Consider the following 22027-nt stretch of genomic DNA (forward strand, 5'->3'; position numbering starts at 1 on the left):
CAATCACCTTGAAGCACCAGCTGCAGGGCAGCTGGTTACATGGCACCAATACTAATGAAGATTTTCCATAAAAATTCAAGTTTCTGCCTAGCCATATCCAGAAGATGCATGAAAATATGAAACAAGTTCTGAGCAGCTTAAGCCAGGAGAAGATTCCGAGAACTCATCTCATCTTTAGTGCTCAAAAATCAAAGCTTACAAAGGCTGCTTACCCACACTCCTGGAAGAGTAATGTGTCAAAATCTCTTGTACCAGGCCAGTTGTTACATAATCTCCTTCACTACAAGTACTCACTATATTTGATGCTACTCCAGCAGTATTAGCATATAACAAGTTGCCCAACCCCACTCTTCTGGTACATATCAAATGAATTATTCAGAAGTCTACAAGTGGTTTTATCAGAACAAAAAATGCCACATGACAACTGTTTTAAAATATGGAGAAAGTTAACTTAGAATCCCCATGAAGTACATACAAGATTTCTAAGTGAAGATTTTTATGAGATGCTTAATATACTTAACACATTGCTTCATACAACCCGAATTTATCAACATGATAACCAATTAGGGCTGCCAGGTTGGTGCTGGAAAATACCTAGAGATTCTGGGGGGTGGACCTGGGAGAGGGGAGTGACCTCAGCATGGTACAATATTATCGAGTCCATCCTTGAAAGCAGCCATTTTCTCCAGAGGAGTTGATCTTTGCCAGCTGGAGATCAGTTGCAAAAGCAGATCTTCAGGCCCCACCTGGAGGATGCCCCCACCCTTGATAACAACTAACAGTGACAATGAACTTAATGGCAAAGACCAGTTGTAACTAAGAACACATTCTGATCTGTTTGTAACATTACTCTGTACCTCCCACCCTTCCCAGAAAAAACTAAGAGAACCAGTGAAAGCATGTGGAATGTGTCATTTCAGTCCTTTTCGATTTCCCAAGAACATACCATGAAGAATTAATTGAAAAGTAGACTATCAAGAGGACACCATACACCTTCATTTTATTATCTAGTTTTTAGCTCACTAAGCGCCATGACTTTTGCCCTTGCAATGAATTAACAGCCCTGTTAATGAACACACAGCACTTGCTCACACACCAAACATTACAGGAAACCCTTCCCCTGCATTTATCACCAAAACGGTCACTAAGCCAAGAAGAGTGCTAAAGTTCATGCAACAGCAAGTTTTACAGTGCTTGTTATCACTCAAGCTTTTCTGCATTTCAAACACTATTCCATTTCATGAGTTTACTTAAGCAATCTATCATTGTCCCCTTGGAGCTCCAGCAGCATTTTTTGATGCTGAAGCCAGCCTCCCAATGTACATGTTACTGTGACTATTAATTGTATGCTCTTTGAGATCCCTTAGGTTGACTAGCAGAAGATGTGTTTAATAGTAAACTTTTTAAATAACACACATACTGTATCTAGGTCTCATTTCAAGTATGCCCATTAGATCAGAATTCAAACCAAGTTTAAGAGTTGGTTAAAGAGAGTATCTAGTTGATTAGCATTAGATACAGTGTGTTTCAAGTCACTCAAAAATAGCTAAAGTTTAATTCAATATCACTTTTTGTTTGCAGCACTTTTCCAACTCAGGTTTATTGCTTAGGGCAGGGGTGGCCAATGGTAGCTCTCCAGATGTTTTTTGCCTACAACTCCCATCAGCCCCAGCCAGCATGGCCAATTGTTTATATCAAGGTGAACCATTTTAGATCTGAAAAATTAAAGGGAAACTCATGAGCTCAATTCTTTCCATCACTTTGAAGGATTCTTCCTCTCCCCATGGTGGGGGGAGGTGGGGGTGGTAAGGCTAGTAACATTAAGTGGTAGGGGTCCCAACCCTCCCGCTCTGGCGGGGGACCCCAGTTTTTCCAGCCTCTTCCCCCGCCCCCCCCAAATGGAAGCGGGGGAAGGGTGGGAAACGGCGCCAAGGAGCGGGCGACGCCGCTGCGCTGCTGCCGCCTCTTCTCCGTAGCTGCTCCTCCGAGATGGGCTCAGCCTGAGGAGCAGCTATGGAGAAGCGTGGCGAGCCCCGAATCTGGGTCCTTCTAGGACCCTGAGGAGCAAGGGGGACGCGCTTCGCTTCTCTGCCAGAGAAGGAGGCGGCAGCGCTGAACTGAGCCGTGGCGGGAGGAGGAGGAGGCAGAAGGAAGGGGAGGGGCGGTGTTGAGAAAGGCAAAAGGAGGGGGAAGAAAAAGGAGGAGGCTGCTGTCGTCGTGGTGTGCACGCGCAGCAGTAGTGGAATCGCCGCCGCCTTCGCTAAACCGAGGCTTGAGCCCGCGGGGAGGCCCCGCCCAGAAGAAGAAGGGGAGACGCTGCCACCCACCACCCCCAGAGCCAAGCTGCCCAGTCACCAGGCCTCAGAGCCAGGGTAAACCCGAGAGAGCAGCAGCGACCCCTCCTCTCCGCCCTGGTACGCCTCAACTCCTCCCCTCTTCACCTGCCCTCCTCAGGGGGTTGCTTGGCAACGCCCCTTGCGAGGGAGGGAATCGAATGTGTTGGGGGCCGCTGTTTGAGGCGAGGAGATTGGGAAAGATTGGCCTGGCTGCCTCCTCGCCTTCCCTGCTGGCCGGTAGGGTTGCCAATCCCCAGGTGGGGGCAGGTGATCCCCTGGTTTGGAGGCCCTCCCCCCCCCTTCAGGGTCGTCACAGCCTTGATCTTGGCTCCACCCCTAATGTCTCCTGGCTCCACCCCCAAAGTCCCCAGATATTTCTTGAATTGGACTTGGCAACCCTATTAAGTGGAGATCTTCAGGGCTTTTTTTGTAGAAAAAGCCCAGCAGGAACTTCTTTGCATATTAGGCCACACCCCCTGATGCCACCATTGCCACACACCCTGATGCCAAGACAGCCGAATCTACGTTCCTGTGCATTCCTGCTCAAAAAAAGCCCTGGAGATCTTAAACAAAAGAGCTGCAAGACAACTTAGCTTCAACGAGTGGGGTTTGCCTTTTGTCCAACAGGCCACGCCCCCTGATGCCACCATTGTTTCACACAGGGCTTTTTTGCCACACCCCCTGATGCCAAGACAGCTGAATCTACGTTCCTGTGCATTCCTGCTCAAAAAAAGCCCTGGGGATCTTAAACAAAAGAGCTGCAAGACAACTTAGCTTCAACGAGTGGGGTTTGCCTTTTGTCCAACAGGCCACGCCCCCTGATGCCACCATTGTTTCACACAGGGCTTTTTTGCCACACCCCCTGATGCCAAGACAGCTGAATCTACGTTCCTGTGCATTCCTGCTCAAAAAAAGCCCTGGGGATCTAAAACAAAACAGCTGCAAGACAACTTAGCTTCAACAAGTGGGGTTTGCCTTTTGTCCAACAGAACACAATAATGACTATTTCTAAACAAGTAGCAAGGAATAACTTACAGATACTACTTTCTCTATGCCTGGAATTTAATTGGATAGCATTCCTAAACCCTCCAACTATAATGCATCAAGTAGTTTAAAAGTTTTCATAGTGCTATGTAGACTGCAGTTTCTAGAACATTTAACATCACTGCAGGTGCAGCCAGGCCTTGTGCCTTTGCTGCACTAGAGCTTGCTATTTACTTTCTATACTAACAACTTCCACTGAAGATATCCTTGTCCAGGTGCAACTTTGCTGATTATGAGCATATATTCACCCCACAGGAGGCTCAAACTACTAGAATCTGGTAATCCCAAATTAATTTCATCCACTATGATGAGTGTAGGTTCATGTATTTATTTCTCAGAGCTTTATAATAGTCTTGCAATATTTAAGATTGTGCAAGTAAGTGGTATAAAAAATAGTACTTATCTGCATCCAGGTTGGTTGCCACACACCTGGGAGAAAAGTGTCTCTTACTAGAGACTCATGGGGATGTTATTTACTAGGTGATGTTACTTCTCTCCATGCCTTGATAAACTTCAGAAGCCCATTTCCACTCATTAATCCTCTATTAAAGGGACAGGACATTTTTCTGCAGGTAACACTAGAAATCAGTGAAATTCATCAGCTGTCACATGAATTTGGAACTTTGTTCATTCAAGTGCACGATGTCACTGTATTTCAAAGGAACTGACTCCATCTCCAAATACCCTTTTAAACAACAACACTGCAGAAGTACTCCAAGAAACCACTTACTGAATATGATCATCCATTCCTTCCCTGAATTACAGACTACCTGAACAGCTTTTAAGGTGCATTGCAGTTTTGCAGTTTGTTCTTAAATAAATTCAAGATCAACCCTAGCCATGAACTTGTTCCCCACTGCTAAATAGCACACTTGCTATATACAGAGTTAAACAAACATCCTGCTATATTTCTTACTTCTGTGGAGAATGGGATATGCTATGGCCAGAAACCACATTTGTACAAAAACTACTATGCAGATTAAGATACTGGTTATGTGCACGAAGAGAAGAAGAATGGAAATGAATCAGAAATTTCACCAATGTAAACCTTTTCCTTCAGATTCTAATCTCACGGGAATACTGTCTCTTTTTTGTCTGTTTGTTTCATGCTCCTTTCTTTCTCTCCCTTCCCTACAAAGTAACTGGCAGTCTGCAATTAGAATAGAAATATCTGTTTTAAATTCTTAAAATGCCTTGAAATATATTTTAATTATGTTTTATTGCAACTGTTTTAATTATATTGTACAGAGCCCTGCAGTAGCAGGAATTGGGTGATTCACAAATTTTAAATAACAATAACTGTAATAACAACAACAATCTGGTTGATACCTATAAAAAAAAGAAGATGATGATGATATTGAATTTATATCCCACCCTATACTCTGAATCTCAGAGCAGTCACAATCTCCTTTACCTTCTTCACCACCACCATAGAGACACCTTGGGAGGGAGGTGTTGCTGAGAGCACTCTTACAGCAGCTGCCTATCCAAGCACAACTCCTACAAGAGCTATGGCTGATCCAAGGCCATTCCAGCAGCTGCAAGTGGAGGAGTGGGGAATCAAACCTGGTTCTCCCAGATAAGAGTCCATGCACTTAACCACTACACCAAACTGGCTCTCAATGTAGTTCAAGCTACATTAAATAGTTAAAATCAAAGGGTTTTCTAAATACCATTCTAAATACCATTACCATCATCTTCTTGTTTTTCATAGGTATCAACCAGATTGTTGTTGTTATTAGTTATTATTATTTAAAATTTGTGAATCACCCAATTCCTGCTACTGCAGGGCTCTGTACAATATCATTAAAACAGTTGCAATAAAACATAATTAAAATTTATTTCAAGGCATTTTAAGATTTTAAAACAGATATTTCTATTCTACAAATACTTCTCCAAGCCTTCTTATTACTTGGGATGAAGTCACAAGAGACACTTTCTAAAGAACAGGCCCTACCTATTCCTGTTGGCCTATAAAAGCTCCTAAGGCATTTGAAGTTATCATAGAAAGGCTTCCTTCAACTACTGTCACAGGGAAATATTCGCAAGGTTTATCTCAAAGTATTTACAGTGCCATCATACAACTTACATTATTAGTGTACAAATTCTTTTCTTCATTTAGCCCATTCTTTTAAAAGAAAACAAAAGCAGCAAAAACTTCTGACTAATACCAAGTGCTCATAAATCAGAAGCAAATCTAATCAGAAGCACTTTTCAGGCTGCTCATTTATGCTTACATACCCATATAGAATCACAAAAAGGAATACATAATGCCTAGACTTTGGGATCTTTTGCCCCAAGAGCACAGTAAAGAATAAGACTATAGATTTTTATCAGCTTCCTACAATAGCCTCAGTAATCACACCATTTGAGCTTAGGGCTTACTTAGACCCAGACATCCATGCATCAGCGTGGTTCTAATACTGGTCTCAAGACACTCAGAACAAGACTACTATAAAAAAAGTCAATTAACAGATCTTGGGCCAATTACCGGAACTAGCCTGACTTACCTCACAGAACATACCAGCCTTTCCAACACCCTGAAACAAATATTAGCAATTTGGATTCTTAAGAGAGAAAGATAGTACTTGTACATCTACTACACTGTTTCAACAACTTCTGTCTATGAAGATCAATCTTTGCCTACAGCAGCCATTTCATAACAATAAAAGCACTTACGTAGGCACACACCGTTACAAATAACCTGTAGTTTTACAACACATGTACAACAACAATGTACTAAAGACTTACCCCCACACAGCACAAGCCTACAGCAAACTCTGAGTCATAACCATAAGCAACAACCACATTCAGTAACTGCTGAGAAGAGCTCTTATAAGGAGCAAGCCTCCCTAAGAGGAAGTGACTAAGAGCTCTTACCAGGCAGCAGCCTTACTTCGATGCAAGCACCTCCGAACACATTGGGGACCTTATTTTTACATGCTTTGGGTGAAGTAGTAACTCTTGCAAAACCACTAGAAAGGGAAAGGAAGTGGCTAGCCACATTTAGGTCAGAAGTGTCAGGAAATAATGAAAACTATCTAAACATCAATGTTGTTATATACACATTACTTTTGATTATTATTTAATCATTGTGAAGTTCAAAAATATGATGGAAGAATATTTCATATAATGAAAAACTATCCTGAACATACTTATGAGCTTGTAGACCCCATTATAATTATGCAGCAGGGCTTAGAGTTGAGGTGCAGCCCTGCAGCACTGTCTGTCCCTTTAATACTGGCTTAATAGAATTCATCTCCATGCCATGAAAAGCTTCAGCTGCCCATTTTTACACATTTAGCCTCTGTTAAAGGGACATTTTCTTTCATACCTGTTGGCATTCTTAGTATAATTAACAGCAGAGTCAAAGGACTGTGAAATGCAGTACAGAATAAGACAGGTTTTGATCCTAAGAACACTTTCCTAGAAGGCCTACTGAATAAATGTACTTATTTACAAGTCAATCTGCTTAGATCTGCCCCTATAATTATGCAGCAATATGTTTTTGTTGGAAACTACAGGAAAAGAATAAAAAAGGGGGGAGATCTGAAAAAGTACAATAAGCTTGTAAAGAAATGAATAATATTAGCAAAAAACATAAACTACCCAAAACAAATAGAAGTACTGTGCATATCTTTAACAGGACTCCAACAAGCATAACTAGCAAATGAAGATTTTCCTGGTATGGGTACCAATAATCCTGTATCTTTAACAGAGGCCTGATATATGGGAATTGGTGCTAAAGCTTCCCATTATGCAGAGATAAATAATATCACCTGGTAAATAATATCCCATTAAGTCCATGTTGAAGGTCCTGGATTTTCTTTCCCACTAGCAATTCTAATACCATCTGCAAGCATGTTGAAAAGAAAGCACGAACTGACTGGCATTGCTAACTTTACTGAGAACTGCCACCATTAAGCTGGGATTTTTATATACTGGGTCAAAAAGAAACTGATGAGCTGCTTGTATGCATTAAATGGGAATGTTACATGACTCCAGTCAACAATCTGCCTACCTTTGTAATGTGTAATGCTTTGCCAAATAAAGTATAAATTGCTTGGATAACAGAAAGAGTGTACTTCAAACATTAGTGAAGCTATTAGCAAAGAAAAATGTCCAAAACCCATGAGAAGGCAGGGGATAAATCAACAAAGGGGGTCACCTATGAAATTAAGAAGATGAGCATCTAGTTCAAAATTGACTCATCACTTTGACCAGATCACCTGATGAGAAGAAAAGATCTCTTTTACAGTAAAGATTCTGGTATCAGAATCCACTATTGCCACTGAATCTACTGAATGATGCATGGCTTTATAAGGTTGTCTCAGTGGATAAGAACATAAGAAGAACTGTTGGATTAGACCAGTGGAACTGTTGGATTAGCCTTCTGTCTCACACAATGGCCAACCAGTTCCTTTGGCTAGCCAACAACAGTGCATAGAGGTCAAGGCCTTTCCCTGATGTTGCCTCCTGGTTCTGGGATTCTGAGATTTAATGTTTCTGAATGTGGAAGTTCTCCTCAGTCACCATGACTAGTAGCCATTGTTAGACTTATCCTTCATGAATCTATCTAATCCCTTTTAAAGCTGTTTATTCCTATGGCCATCACTACATCCTCTGACAGCAAATGCCACATTTTAATTACTCTCTGTGTAAAGTAATATTTCTTTTTGTCCATCCTGAACCTACTGCCCATCAATTTCATTGGATGTCCTTGAGTTCTAGTATTTTGGGTGAGAAACATTTCTTTGTCAACTCTCTCCACCCCATGTAGTTGTAGTGGAAGCCAAGCACCATAAAAATTGAATGCATTATCTCACAAGTGCATTAAGCGCCAAACAAGTATATATCTGAAGAAAAAAGTCAACATTAAACAAATTGTGCATGTAATATTTATGGCAGAATTAGTGCAGTATCTGCAGGATTACATCTGCAGTGAAGTATCGCCTACCTCTAAGGCAGTAAATATTGCAAAGGTGTTTACTTGGCCTGTGTCTGAGATGGGAATACAAACTGAAGAAAAAGGTATCAAGAGGAAATGTCTGAAGAGGCATCTGATTTCATTAGTCTTTAGACTCTACACAGACAATTCATGTCATGATATTCTTGAAGTTTAAAAGAAAGTGAAATAATGAAAAATGGCTGTGTTCCTGATACAATGTTTAATGTGTGCTGTTTTCAAAGAGACCTTGTCAAGGAATTCCTGAAACTTATGCATGTATCCTGAAAGTACTGTACTGGTTCTGCCATAGCAGTGCTGTACAATATTCTGGTATCAGAATCCACTATTGTCACTGAGACCTTCCTTGATGTATCCTGGAATATACACGAACAAAAAGAGGGGAAGAAAAAACTTAACCCAAAAAGATGAATTAAGAACCTGGAAGGTTAGCTAGCTCCATGGTGCAGAGTGGAAAAGCTGCAGTACTGCAGTTCTAAGCTCTGCTCATGACCTGAGTTTGATCCCGGCAGAGGCTGGGTTCAGGTAGCTGGCTCAAAGTTGACTCACTCTTCCATCCTTCCATTTATACTCAGGAAGTACTATTATAGGAGTGAATGACATCAGCTGAACATATATTTCATACTGATTCTCCTGCATTCAGGGACTCCTTGACCCTGCTTTGTTTTCCAGATTCCACCATAAATGACTGCATAGCAAGGTAGTACTCAGTAGTAGATCTTAAGAAGTAGGCTCTACTGGATTTTTTTTAAAGTCACAAGACTTTTGTTGCATCTGGCCATATGGAATTATGTGTACATACAGCTACACACAAGGATCACATGTAAATTAGCATACGTAACTCTGTTTCAATATCTGATATGTCAAAGCAACAGGTAAGACTGCAGTCAGAAGTGAATTTTCCACTGTCTAAAGAGAGAGACATGGATAAAAGCCACTGGTCATTCAAATGAGTGAAAGTATCACTTCATTAGATTGTATACCCTTGACCAAAGAACAGTACACTCCTATCTGGTATAGTTATCCTCTTCCACCAAGTGCACAGCTTTAGGAGGGATACACAGGGAGCAGTGAAGGACACAGGGGACACTTGCCTAGCCAGCCAGATCAGCTGAATCAATCCTGGTAATCAATGGGGTGACAGATGTCACATTCAGATCGCCCTCACATCCACTTTGTTAGATCACTGGCTCTTCACTGGAGTCTCCGTTAACATGCTATCCTAAGCATAGTTGCATTTCTCTAAATCCATAGATGTTAATGGGATTAGAAGAGTATAACTGCCTAGGATGACATTGTCCTATAGTCTTCTTAATATGACAACACCAATAATAATTTCAAATCTAGCTACACAAGTCATGTATTGTGGTACTATCTACCACAATACATGACATTTAAAAATAAGACAGAATTTATTACAAGGCTTACCTTCCGTTACACAAATAAGGTGCAAAATGATTTGTCCTACTGAGCTCTAAACTGAAGTTTAATGTCTGCCAATTTCTCAAACTATTCCTGTCACCAGATTGTACCTCACATCAGAGGTTGAGCTGCTTTAATAAACCGACAACACTGCACCTGAGCAATCTTTGAACCTGCCTTGAAATAGGTCCAAAGGTAGGACTTACCTGATCAAACAGTGGGAGTAATTTGGGCTGGTGCAAAATGTAAGCTTAGCACCAGGACACGAAGCAATGCTTACCCAGTACCTTTACAAAACCATAGCACATCTAAGATGAATAAATTTTAAAACTGGATTTCTATATTTTTATGTATGTATTCTTCCAAAAGAAAAAAGAGGCTAACCTTTTTAAAAAAACAACACCCAAATGATTACTAGCTCTGAAAATTGCAGCATGTTTGTTTAATGTTTATAATTGAGTTCCAGAAGCTTGGAAGTAGCTGCAGTTAACACTTAAACAAAATCTGACTTGAGGCTCTGTGGCACAGGGCTTGCCCTCAGGGGATAGCAAAATATACAACAGGGTCTCAGGTGCTGCAAGGCTGTGCTGAAAGTAAGTTCTGTTCCAGAAAGTAAGTTACATAGGCCTAGGCTTATCGCATGAGAAGCCTCAAAATAAGAAATACATTATGAGACCATAAGAAATGACATCTTGCATGTTTCAGAAAATGACCTTTATGTGATTAGAAGTTTTATGGCGCATTCTTTTACATGACTATTTCTGAAATAACCAGGGAACAGTTCCTTAAACAAGTGGCAAGTGAACACAGAGGATGGTATTCAACAATCTGTCAGCAGACAGCAATGACAGTTGTGAATCTTCCCAGCTTTCCTGTCCCTGCAGCATTCCTTCCCAGTTTCAGGCACTGCAGGACCCACCTGTAGCCAGAGGTCAGTTATTCCATCCACTGCACTGATGGAAGAGAGAGCAAATTGGCCCCTTTCTGCACCTCGATGTCAGTCACTTCCGGGTTCCTGTCCTGCATCTCGACCTGTGTTATTAGTGACAGGCTGCTTCGGCGGGCCGCTGCGCCGGCCCCCTGGGTCCCACAATGATGGGACTGATGCCACAGGGACGGGCTCGAAACACTCTATAACCCCTCAAAAGAACAGCAGTCTAGCTCGCTTCCCCCGAGCCCTGCCGCCATAAGCCTCAAGGGGGCTCATTTTGCGGCATCTCCCAGCGGGAGGGTGGCACCCGCACGGGACACATATCAAATGAAAGAGGGGGCGCAGGGCTATCAGAAACAGCCAGCGGAGGGAGTCGGGAGACCACCCCACTGGGGGATCTACACCCCGAAAGTGATGAAGGTGGCGCAGATAGAGCCAACAGAGCAAACAGGACAAAATAAATAGGCTGCATTATGCAGCACAGTTGAGAAAGTGCCTTATCCCATATACTGATGAAGTATATACAGGATTTGAGAACAAAATTGTTTCCGGCGGTGATATTTGGGGGATTTTTGGGGACGTCACAGGAAGTGCTGTGAAGTCACTTCCTGTTTCCGGCAGTGGCATTTGGGGGAAATGATGTCATTTGGGGGAAGTGATGTCACAGGAAGTGATGTCACTTCCCGCTTCCGGCAGGTGACGCGGGGAAATGATGTCACAGGAAGTGGTGTCACTTCCTGTTTCCGGCGGCGGCATGACATCACCGGAAGTGACGTCACCGGAAGTGGCGTCACTTCCTGTTTCCGGCGGTGCGCACACTTCGCGCGCGCACCCCTGCCTCCCCCCTTCCCCCCCAAGGTGTCCCTGGCTGGCCTTCAGACATTATGGTCACCCTAGAATTCTGCAGTTTAATATCTAATTGCATAAAGAAATACTTCCTTTTGTCTTCCCAAATCTATTCCATACCACATTCACTGGGTGAGGGTCCAGTTCCATCTGGAAATGCTGCAGTCCCTCTAGTGAAGAAGGCTGCTATGGTCCTGCAGTTTTGTTCTTTGTTGGTATATAACAGCATAATAATGCTCATGTTGATGAGGAATATATAGTCTGTGGCCTCTATAGCACCAACATTTCCATCCATTAATGTACTACTGGAAAGGAGATAAAGTCATAGGGAAGGAGAAAGTTCTGCGAAGCTGCTTTAAAGCATTTTAATTAAGGCCTGGGAATGACACTCAGTGCCTTCTGAAACATCTCAACCAGCTGCTTGGCTCTGTGAACCTAACCTGCTTTTTCTCACACATCCTTGTCTACAAGAAGTAGTTTCAGGGAATATATCTAGCCTTAGACTGATACAAGTTGAAATAGATTATGTATCATGTTTTGTAGATGTCTACCACTTCAATAAGAGTAAATCAAACTTGTTTGTGGATGCCTGAAATTTTCCTAATGATGAGTTAGGTTTTTTTCGTGGTCTTTACAGTTTTGGAATGTTTGAAAAGAAACTATTACATTTATGGATCCCTTCTTCTAAAGTTGGCTGAAACTCCTTGATATTAATTAGGCTTATGTTCCATCCTCAACAAACCTTCAGGTCCTTATTAGTACACAAACAAGTTGAGCAAGTCTGTACAGTCATGTTGCTTATTAGCGACATTATAAAGGGGGTAAACAAATATTGAGTATAGAGGATTGCACCAATATATCTGGCTAGGTGAGTCATCCTTAGCTTTGATATCCAAAACATTCACTCAGTTCTATTTGTTCATCTAATGACAGCAGCAATATGCCTCAGGTATGACATTGCACAGGAGGGAGAGTCACTATGTCTTGCCTCAAACATATAATTGTTAGTCGGTGCAGCATAGGATCAGGTCATTAACATAGTACACTATCTTTACCACTGCCACTGCTATTAAATGTTACCTCAAAACTCATTACCTATTTCCTCCAGTATTATTATCCCCTGTATTTCAAAAGTGTGGTGAATATGTGTGCACCCTAAGGTGAAGTGAGCAGAATCTTGCGTCCTGTACCCCCCAGAAATGTTTCAGCCCTTCTAGTGGAAAGGCGGAGAACAGAAAGCAGGGATTTCCCCACAAAAAAAGTGGCGGGGAGCAGAAAGCAGAAGTTTAAATGGCTCAGAGCCATTTAAACCACTGCTTTCTACTCTCCACTGCTCAGCTTTGTGTGTGTATGTGAAGAGCAGAAAGCGGGGGTTCAAATGAGCCACCACAAACTGCTGTAAAATTCGTGGGAGTTTGTGGCAGCTCTTCAGTTCATGAACTTTGGTTTGCAAACCAGAAACTGGCCAAAATTGATTACAAACTAATGTTTGTGCCTATCTCTAGAGATCCAGTAAATTCCTAGCTGAAGTTGACCAAGTCTATACAGTCATGTTGCTTATTAGCTACTATCCCAATTTAAAGGGGTTAAACAAAGGGGACTTCCTAGCATATAATTTCACCATGTTCTTGCTCCTCTTCCTCCTCACTGGTTCAGTTAGGTAATTTTAGTGGCCTTATGGTGCCCCACTTATCAAAAGGTCTGAATAATGAAAATCATACTTAGTTGTCTCTAAGTACTATACAAACGTTTCAATTGTTGAATTGTTCTCTGGAGTAGATAGGAAATCTGACTCAGAGAAGGATTCCTATGTCCCCTCTTCCAACCTACCCATCTGTCTTCCCTGTGGACTGTGGCACTGGGAGGCAGCTGAGAGGAGAGAAAATTGTTGCAGTGCCATCTGTCTTCCTTTATTTCCTTTTCCAACTGCCCCAATAAACAACCGGGTATTCTAAGAATTAGAATAAGGATGTAAAAAGGTAATTAGTCCCCTGTGTAAGCACCAGTCATTTCCAACTCTGGGATACTTCGCATCATGATGTTTTCATGGCAGACTTTTAAACGGGGTGGTTTGCCATTGTGGAACAATATAAAAAGATGGAAGTGAGTTGTGTGTGAGAGAGAGCTTATCCTTCTCTGGCTGCTGCCTGCAGTGTTGCTGCCTCCTCCACACCAAGATGGCCAGGTACTCTTGGCTCTGATGCCACCACTCCTTTTCCTTCTTGTGATTTGAAATGGTGTAAAGATCTTTAAAGACTCAGTGCTTAGTTATTTGATAAAGCTCAGATGTACTTATTTAGCTTATCCACTCTCCACAGCATGAAGGTAACAATGGTAATACTCCACTAGACCTAGCAGACCTGAAAACAACATGGAATTTGCTATCTACTGTGACTGCTTGGAATAATGTTTGCAAACTTATGGAATTTGCTATCTACTGTTGCCACACCACTGCTTCCCACACTTTTCATTTATCATTTAGGATCTGAAACAATAATATGAAAAACTCTCCCAGGCACACTCCCCCACACCATGTACCAACAAAAGGGAGTATCGAGAGGTGTGAAGAGATTTTAAACACTCAATATGACTACTGAAATTAAGCATCTGCCTTAGTGGACTTGAACTTTGGAACGATTCAGTGATTTAAAAACCTAAGGTTCAAAGGGAAGGATATCCGACTTGTGTAATATTCATACATAAAGGAAATGTCTAAGTCATCATATTGTTATCACTAGTAACGGGCAGTAGCAAATGCAGCAGTTTTTCATGGAAGTTGCTGTGACAAACAGGCTAGGTTCTGCCTCTCCCTAAGAATAGCTAATGAGAGCTAACAGAATATATAGAGAGGGAGAATTGAAAAACAGTGGTTAAAATGACAGGGGTTTGCAACAGACAGGTGCGGAAGTGAAGAGGAAAAAGGTTTTCTGAATGCATGGAGCTGTGTAGGAGAGTTGCTTAGAGCAAGCTGAAAACTGAAACTAAAGAATTCCAATTGTAGGAATAGGATTTCTGTTCAAAAGTTCAGTGGAAGTGAAATGCTATTTGTTATACTTTATTTTCCTCGGTGTTTTGTTCATATCATAAATAAAAGCTTTCTTGTGGGCTGCATGTCTAAGGGAAAGAACCACACACACACACAATTTAATATCTCTGTCTAAATACATATAATATAGGATATGAATGAAAAGTGGCAGCAAATGATTGGAACAGTGTTTGAGCCTCAACCCCAATAGCTCTGTGTGAGTGATGGCTGATTATTAAAGGGGGCTAGACTACCTTGTCTGTGGATGTCTCTGGGAGTGAGAGACAGGACCTAAGGTGTGAGACAATCATGATTCTCTGTAGATTTTAAAAGAGACAAGAAGCGTGTGACATCCTGACCTACTTATAACCCATAACCTAAATAAGAGAGGTTGTAGAGGGTGGTAGACACTCTGTGTGAGTAGATAAGGGGTTTCACAGTTGTTTATACTTAAAGCTGCCACAAAAACCTAATTAATTCACTAATTCCCAGACCTGTTGGAAGAAAAATACCAAACACATGCATTTCCAATTTAAATTTAATCTAATGTTCTAAGTTCATATTGTCACTCATAAATGACCTCGGTCATTTCACTCACCAGTTTGGTGTAGTGGTTAAGTGTGTGGACTCTTATCTGGGAGAACCGGGTTTGATTCCCCACTCCTCCACTTGCACCTGCTGGCATGGCCTTGGGTCAGCCATAGCTCTGGCAGAAGTTGTCCTTGAAAGGGCAGCTGCTGGGAGAGCCCTCTCCAGCCCCACCCACCTCACAGGGTGTTTGTTGTGGGGGAGGAAGGTAAAGGAGATTGTGAGCCGCTCTGAGACTCTTCGGAGTGGAGGGCGGGATATAAATCCAATATCTTCTTCATCTTCTTCTTATTATTATTTTCGAAGAAAAAATATTTTTAAAAGCATTGAAAAAAGCAAAATTGTTATTATAAATACAAATTTCATAATCTCAGACCAAGGTTTATAAAATGAAATACCAAATCAACCTTTAAATTTCACACAAAAGGATATTAATTTAATATTTGGGCTTTGAGTCATGAATTTGCTGAGAACATTTCACTTTGCTTGATTTTTTTAAACAAAAATTCATCCTTTCACACAAGTTTTGAAAATTTCTCACTGGATTGCCATTTTACAGCATCAAAACTTCATATGTTCAACCAATCTGTGATCAGTTTCAATCATATGAAAAAGGAATCTTCTGACACTTTATAAAACCAACTGATTTCTTGTGGCATTGGATTCACTGGATAGATGCCACTGCATCAGTTGCACAAAATGAACATCAGAATATGATAAAGCGATCCCATTTACACCCACGTGTATGTGTTTTAAATGATGTCAAGTCACTTCTGACTTTTGGCGACCCTATGAATGAATGACCTCCAATACATCCTATAGTTAACAGCATTGCTCAGATATTGCAAATTAAAGGCCGTAGCTTCCTTTAATGAGTCAATCCACCTCATGTTGCATCTTTCTCTTTTCCTGCTGCCTTCAGCTTTTCCTAGCATTGCTGTCTTTTCTGGAGTCTCTTGCCTTCTCATAATGTGACCAAATTATGGTAGCCTCAGTTTAGTCTTTTTATCTTTGAGGGAGAGTTCGGGTTTGATTTGATTGAGCATCCCTTATATGTCTTTTTGGTGGTCCATGGTATCTGTAAAACTCTCCTCCAACACCACATTTCCAATGAATCAGCTTGCTTCCTGTATGCCTTCTTCATTCCCATACATAGTAATGGAAAATACTATGGTATGAATTATCTTGATCCTGGTCTCCAGTGACACATGCCTACACTTAAAAAATCTTTTCCAGTTCCTTCATTGCTCCTCTTCCTGGTCTCAATGTACTTCTGATTTCTTGATTGCAGTCTTCCGTTTGATTGATGATGGAGTTAAGGAATAAAAAATCTTGAACAACTTCAATTTCTTCATTGTCAGCTTCAAAGTTGTGTAATTCCTCAGTAATCATTCTTGATGTTTGGCTGTAATCCTGTTTCAGCAATAACCTTCATCAGTAGTCGTTTCAAGTCTTCACTATTTTCTGCCAGCAATGTGGCATCAATGTGGTATCATTATTAATGTTCCTTCTTCCAATTTTCAGTTGACCTTAACCTTAAACCTAATCCAGATTGAAGAGACAGGGGGATAAAATACATCCTTGTCTAACATCTTTGTCAATTTGAAACCATTCTGTTTCTCCACATTCTGTCCTAAACAGTAGTTTGTTGTCCAGATTACAGGTTGCACATCAAAGCAATTGGATATTGTGACATACATATTTCTTTTAAAAACAAACATAACTTTTCATGATCTACAGTCAAAAGCTTTGCTGTAATCTATGAAACCCACGCTGATTTCTTTCTGAAATTATTTTGCAGTCTGCAGTAACCAACATAAATGTACAATATGACCACTAATACTTCTTTATTTTCTGAATCTAGTTTGCGCATGTGGCACATATATATGTATTTGCCTAACACTAATACACAGAATATGGGAAACAAGCAGGAGGAACTGGGAAGTCCTAATACAGAAAGTCCTAATAAATGATTTAATAGGCATTACTGAAACTTGGTGGTTTGATACTCAAAATTAGAATATTAGGATTGAGCGGTACAATTTATTTAAACAACTGGAGAGAAAAATATGTCTATAACATGGAGGTAATCTCTAGAGAATGTGTACATTAAAGGGGGTGAGGAGATTATAGGTTTGTCTTCTGATAATTCTTAAAGTGTTAGGATACTAAAATCTGAATAAGATAATAGTAAGAGAAGATAGATATACTCTTGAATTAATTATGAAATGAATTTATTGATATTAACTTCATAGGTGGATGAAAGCTATAGTAAGGTGATATTATGTTAGAGATATAAAGCTAAGAGGGGACATTAGAGTTACATGCAAATCTTATTTATTTATTTATTTTAGTAGAGTTATAGTCCACCCTTACCCATAATGGGCTCAAGGCGGATCACAAGCACAATAAAACAGGAAAAAAACCAACAATAAAACCATAAAACAATCAACGATAGTTTTGTGAATAAAAATTCTACTTTGTGAGCTACTGGCATTAAAGTTGTGGGCTACTACTGCATAAATTAGTTTGCTCTGGGGCCATTTTTCCTGAGCTAAGACAAAAATGCATGAGCCAGGGGCTAAAAAACTGTGAGCTAGCTCACACTAACTCAGCTTAGAGGGAACACCGGTGAGGCCCTATGCTCAAATTGTGTGCTGCTTGTTATGGCAGGTGAGGAGAACTTCTAACTTGTCTCTTATTGAGAGAACTTCTTAGGAGTTGATGCTGCAGGTTGAGTACACGTACATCTAGATCTGGGATGGCCAAACTGTGGCTCGGGAGCCACATGTGGCTCTCTCACACATACTGTGTGGCTCTTGAAGACCCACCTCCTCATTGGCTGGCTTGGAGAAGGCATTTCTCTATTTAAATCACTTTTCCAAGCCAAGCCAGCTGGCAGCTTGGAGAATGCATTTAAAGTTAGTTTTCTTTTTACCTCCCTCCCTTCTCCCATCTATTTGTTTGCCTTGCAGCTCTCAAACATCTGATGTTCATGTCTTGTGGTTCTCAAACATCTGATGTTTATTTTATGTGGCTCTTTTATTAAGCAAGTTTGGCCACCACTGACCTAGATGAAATCAAAATTCAGAGTAGAGGTTAATTTAGAAGCATTTAATCAACAGATTATGCTGTGTGCAGTTTTAAAATGAGAGAAGGAAATTTTTCCCTTTGAGAGTGCAGCTAGTTTCACTTGCTTGCTCACTGTATCAGTTCTTGTTTCCAGAAAACTGTATGACAAATACAAATGAAAATCACTGGCAAAAAAAGAAGACTGACTGACAGAGAGATGGGGAGTGGGAAGGAAGGAAGGAAGGAAGGAAGGAAGGAAGGAAGGAAGGAAGGAAGGAAGGAAGGAAGGAAGGAAGGAAGGAATAGAAAAGAAACAAAGAAATGGAAAGAAAGGGGATGGGAGCAACTCACCTGTAAAACTGCTGACTCTCAGGAAGCCCACACTCTGCAGCTTGGCCCTGAGCCCCACAGGAGAGCGGGAAGTCGCCAGGCTGCCGCATAATCGCAGCTGGTCTTCCCAAGCCCTGCAGGACTGTGGGAAGTCACCAGGCTGCTGTGCAATCACGGTTGGTCTCCCCAAGCCCCGCGGGACAGTGGGAAGTTGCCAGGCCACTGCGTAATCATGGCTGGCCTCCTCAAACCCTGCTGGATATTGGGAAGTCACAAGGCCCCTGCACAAGTGCGGCTGGTCTCCCAGAACCCTGTGGGACAGTGGGAAGTCGGGAGGACCCCGCTCAAGAACAGCTGGCCTCCTTGAACCCTGAGGGACAGCGGGAAGTCGAGAGGCCCCTGTGCAAGCGCGGCTGGCCTCTCTGAACCCTGCCAGCTTGTCAGGGGAGCTGCCTGGACTGAGTCGGAATGCTGGCCTAGGCAGCCAGAATACTGCCTAGGCCAGCCAGAATGGCGCTCCATTGCGTTCTGGCTCAAAAAAGCCCTGGTTGCAGGCTGTGCTGGGTAGTATCATTTGTTCCCACATGATCAGCAAGAAAGAATATTAATCCATGGGCTTCATGAGTCTTCCTACCATTTCAGTCACATCCCAGATATGTGTACCTGGTAGACAGCATACCTCTCAAGATGACAAGTCTAGTCAGCACACTTTGGGTTCTACCCCTCTGAGAAGGGAATCTCCAGTTATCAGCACCCTCCTCTTCCTATAATGGGAAGCAGAAGTTTGAGTCTTCTCATTCATGGGGTCCTGAGGAACTTTCTTCAAGCTTTGTGGAGGCTGGGGAAGTAGCCCTTGTTCTAGTGGTTCAGAATCAGTATCAACAGGGATATCTTGGAACCAATTGCTTAGCAGCAGAGGCTCAGAATGTTTCCTGATTTTGCTGCTCCTGCAGATTTCATGCACCCTCCTCCTGTGTTGGGTTCTCCTCCTTTCACTGAGATACTTTTGCCTTTTCCTTCTGTTGTCCTCTCAAGTGCACTTCATGCATTCTATCCATGAAATCCTCACATTCCCTTATACACTGCAGTGTGGACAAGCATACCTCAAGTCTCTGTATTTTCTCTTCCAGTAGGGCTCTCAACTTACACTTGCTACAAGTGTAATTGCTGTTACCCTCAGGTAAGAATACAAACATCCCACAGACTTTACACACCACTGCCTCAGCTCCCTCTCCTGCCATGCTGCCACAATCCATTTCAATATTAGTTCTGTTTATCTTCCCTGAAAACTCCATTGCCCAACTGCTTATTGAGACTATTTGAGCTACTCACTTTCCTACAGAGCCCCCAAGCCAGACCCCCAGGTTAAGAGCCACACGGCAAGGGCCCTTTTGCTCTTGCTCTTTGGTTCACACCAAAGGCTCACCCCTCTGGTGAAGAGGAACCCTGCAATTTAAAGGCAAAGCCTCTGACTCAACAACCAAAGCAACAGTAGAGGGCAGGGACAGCAACTACCCACAGGCAAACAGGCCCTTCTCTCTCAGCAACAAACCAGACAAAATGCACACAGAAGCATGCAGAAACCCCTCTACAGCAGGCTCCAAGTACTCCCACAGCAACCCTCACACAGTTCTTTCACACAGCAGCCTCAGTTAATGCTCCTCAGTAGTTTGGGAAAAGCAAAATTAACATTCACTTCATCAGCAGTTCTGTTCCATCTTATCTATCTATCTAGTTAGCTTTATCTCAGCTGCTTTGTTTTCAGTGTCTCAGTTGTAACTGTTGAGTTTTAGATTCAGTTTAAATTTTATAGCTATTTTTATCAGTATTCTACCATTATATTTTAATAGTATATATTGTATATTTTACTCCCCATTAGGCATTATCTCAGTTGGTATTAATGGGGGGAGGGTTATTAGAGCCATATTGTAATAGCAGCCTCTAGTTCACAGGCCCTATTAATTTTAAGCCCTTTATTTTATTAGGAACTATTTTATTAACTGGTTTTATATAGTCTAGTCTCTGGGGATAGATTTATAATAGTGAGGAGGTAAGATCTGTTCCTTATGTGAGGGAAGTGCCAGCTGCAAAGCAGAGGAAGATGGAGGAATATTTTAAGGAACTTTCACCATCTGTACTCAGTAGGTTTGACCCTTTATTAAAAGATGCGCCATCTCTGCTAGTTGTGGGGCTGACTCCTGAACCCCTGCTATTTACCTGGCAGGTTTTGACAAATTATTAAATCAGAATGCTACCAATAGCAAGAGATCTGAAGAGATGATGATGCTTGCATCTCAGACACATCTGATTGCAAAAACCTTGCACATAAACTTTGAAAATATTAATTTTCTAACTAATCAAATTTAGGTCTTCCTTGCTAATTTGCAGGTATGTTGGGGGAATTAGACATGAGAGTGAAGTGATTAAAATAAATAGAGTTGCTATCATGAATGAAGTAGCAGGTGGTGCAAAGAACATGAAGGAATCAACAAAACAACAAAGGGAATGAGGAGGGGAAGGAGCCTTAGTCAATGGACGGCAGAGAGTTTTGGCTCAGTAGCAAACCCGGCAAAGCAAGCTCTCTTGCTCTGTAGCTCCTGTCTGATTGAGAGAGCCAGTGGCAAGGCAAGCTGTGATGCAAACAAAAGATAGGGAGAAGGAAACAGACAACGGTGAGTTCCTCATCGGCTGCATACAAGCCCTGTGGGGTACAGATACAGCCCAAGGGCTGCATGTTTGACATCCCTGATTTAAGCTATTTAATTTAATTTTTAGATTTATATCCCAGCCTATGCCACAAGTGGGCTCAGGGCAGCTTACAACAATAAAACAACAGAGTTAAAATAATATCATAAAAACAGATATTACAAAAAAGGAGAAGCACAGTAAATAATCTTAAAGACATAGGTGGTAGACAACATGCTATCCATGTTTCATGGATTCCTGGGTTTCTGAGGGAAGATAGGTTTTAGTTAGATTTTTTTTTCTTTAAGGATTCCTTCATTAATTTTCTTAAGGTAGGATTTGTTTAAAATTTTGAAAAAATCTGTTGGCTTCTTTTGGCTGACTTCCCATTTCTGTGCAAAGTAATGTTTTTGAGATTGCAAATTTTAATAGTTACTCTGGAAAATATTAAGGCACAGAAAATTCAGGACAATGAACTTACATGTTAAGTGACAACCATCAATTAGTCTACAAAAAAAATTATTTCATACTTCTGGCACTTTGAACCCTTTTGGTCAAATGGCCTTTCCTACTGAGTCCCAGCTAGGGGTGTGCATTCAGTTCGGCTAAACCGAATCAACCGCCGAATCACCCCTGATTCGGCTGTATACGGAATCGCATACAGCTGAATCCAATTGGGGTCCATTATGCGGGAGCTGAGTATGGCTCCCCGTATACTTCCGTATAGATATTCAGAAGTATATGAAATCCATGGAAAAGGCGGGAAAGGGGCTTCTGCAGCC

General features: G+C 41.6%; 2 protein-coding genes across 9 annotated transcripts in view; both read right to left on the reverse strand.

Moving 5' to 3' along the window:
• The window catches only part of TECTB (tectorin beta), a 174909-nt gene that overhangs the window by 51692 nt on the left and 101190 nt on the right, over window positions 1–22027 (reverse strand). The window lies entirely within an intron of this gene.
• ACSL5 (acyl-CoA synthetase long chain family member 5) overlaps window positions 1–22027 on the reverse strand; it is a 214804-nt gene that overhangs the window by 22704 nt on the left and 170073 nt on the right. For 2 of the 8 annotated variants that reach the window (XM_060241674.1, XM_060241676.1), the window contains exon 1: window positions 6536–6601. The exons of 2 other annotated variants lie outside the window; for them this stretch is intronic. The gene's annotated coding sequence lies outside the window, so the exon portion shown is untranslated. Of the gene's footprint in view, window positions 1–3809; window positions 3959–5765; window positions 5812–6131; window positions 6295–6535; window positions 6602–22027 lie in introns of those variants that run through there. 4 more of the 8 variants (XM_060241672.1, XM_060241673.1, XM_060241675.1 and 1 more) reach the window with 4 other exon arrangements.

Source organism: Heteronotia binoei, chromosome 6 (genome assembly GCF_032191835.1).
Source record: "Heteronotia binoei isolate CCM8104 ecotype False Entrance Well chromosome 6, APGP_CSIRO_Hbin_v1, whole genome shotgun sequence".
NCBI lineage: Eukaryota > Metazoa > Chordata > Lepidosauria > Squamata > Gekkonidae > Heteronotia > Heteronotia binoei.